Source organism: Homarus americanus, unplaced genomic scaffold, assembly GCF_018991925.1.
Source record: "Homarus americanus isolate GMGI-L3 unplaced genomic scaffold, GMGI_Hamer_2.0 scaffold40387, whole genome shotgun sequence".
Classification (NCBI taxonomy): domain Eukaryota; kingdom Metazoa; phylum Arthropoda; class Malacostraca; order Decapoda; family Nephropidae; genus Homarus; species Homarus americanus.
This window is the reverse complement of record NW_024739096.1, coordinates 12,501-14,535: the sequence shown is the minus strand read 5'-3', so window position 1 is coordinate 14,535 and position 2,035 is coordinate 12,501.

Sequence of the window (2,035 nt, the reverse complement as noted above, 5' to 3'; positions counted from 1 at the left end):
ATTTCTTATACTTGGATTGTGGCAGTCAGTTGGAGTGGAGACCTATCATCCTGTTTCCCGCTTCTGACTCTTCTATACTCTGACGGGTCTACTATTTTAAAGTCTTTGGCCGTAATCTTTAGTTTGTCCGTAGTAATTAGTGACCAGACATAATCTTCACTTAGGGATTTTTCTTGATATGTCCACTTGTATATCCCTCCTTCACAGTTTTTTACTATTGTCCTCCTGTTGGTCTCGATGTTGGGATTCCATGTTTTGTTGTAGTGATAACTTTTAATCCAATTTCTTCAGCAAGCAGATTCAGGTTGTATATTGTGATCAGTTTCCATCTTATCTTCTCTCTCCCTCCTACCTTTTATTCGTCCTTTTGTTATTTCTATCTTCTCTTGTCACTTCTAGTCATTTGTCTGGGATCTCTATCAGTCGCTTGTGTTCCTTGTGTATCAGCTGTTGCTCCTTGCTCAAACCTTGTTCGTCTTGATGTAGTCTTTCTCTCAGTTCGCTTGCATATGTTGTCTGGAAATAGTTTTCGGATTGTGATCTCTGGAAATATCATCTCTGGTAGGTTATTCAATTCTAAACATTTTCCTTAATTCCTCATTGTATGATCCGGGTGCAATGATATTGTGCAAATGTGCATGGATCAACAATAATCATTACCTTATCATGTATTGGCTCACTTAGGTTTAATACTGTGGATTCTGGTCTATGAGCCTCTTGGACCGCTCTTTTGCTATTTCTGACGTATGTCGTAATTTTCTTGTCTTGTTCCTTTTTCCTTGTTTCTTGTACTTTATCATGTGTTTTTTTATTGGGCATGCCATTGCTAACGTCCTATGTCCTATGTATACATTCCCGTTTCTCTTACAGTTGAGACAGCCAACATGTGTATTCTACATTCAGTGTAGGTATGGTCGTCGCCTGCACAATCTGAGCAGTACTTTTTTTCTTTTTCCGGACAGTCTCTCGTTGTGTGTTCTTCATATTTGTAGCAGGAGAAGCAAGTTTGCAGACTGATGAATGTCTCCTTCTTTATTTGATGTGGTGTGACTGACATGTTGAATATTAGAAAGCCCTGTTGTAAAACTTTCTCAGCCATTGACACTTCTTCAAACATGAGTATAGTCCTTTATCTTAATGACTTTTTCAATCTTCATCCACCTATTTTGGCGTTCCAGTTCTTCTTTCAGGTCTTCCTCCCGATCTCTTGATCGACTTGACGAACAAAAACTGATCTTTTTGCTTTTTGTTCTGGTGGCATGACAACAATAAGGCCTTCATTGTAAAATATATCTCTTGCTTCTTTTGAAAGGATTTTATCTGAATCAAAGTCATCTTTACAGATTACTTTAAAACCTTCATTGGTGCTGAATATTCTAGTTAGTGGGACTTGCAGTTTGTTGTAAGTGATTTCTGCCACTTTTCCCCTTCCAATAGAGTGTCCCTTATCTCTATGTTTTATTCTAATGCTAGTTGTCATCTTCTTGATTACATCTAATCCTACCTATAACACAGGGCTCCTGCCTGGGAGCAGTGACCCCGCCCCCCCCCTCTTGGACGGGCGTCGGGCTCTGCACCCAGGTTACCTGTGACTATAGTAATATCTAAAAAAGTTGCCACCTACCGGTGACCCCCGGACAAGGGGTGCCCTGCACTATCACAGGTTCCCTTGCCGGATCGACCGTATCGCGAAGTCCCGCCTCCCGTTCAAAGAACGGAGTGCATGAGGGGGATGGAAAAAGGAAAGAAGAGGACTTAGAGAGTAGAAACAGCCTACCTACCACGCCACGTTCGGTCAGCCAATCAGAGCACCGCAGTAAACGTGCATGTATCACGCCACCGTGGGGCACCACTGATTGGCCAATCCAGGACGTAGACGCACGGGTAGTAGTCAAAATTTGGGTAGGCCAAATATTTGTTTTTTCCAAAGTTGGAATTTCCCGTACAATCTGTGATGGTAATTACACCGTCACTATGTTGAGTAAGTACAATCACTAGGATTGAGTGTCTTATCACAACAAAGTTGCAGACTCAA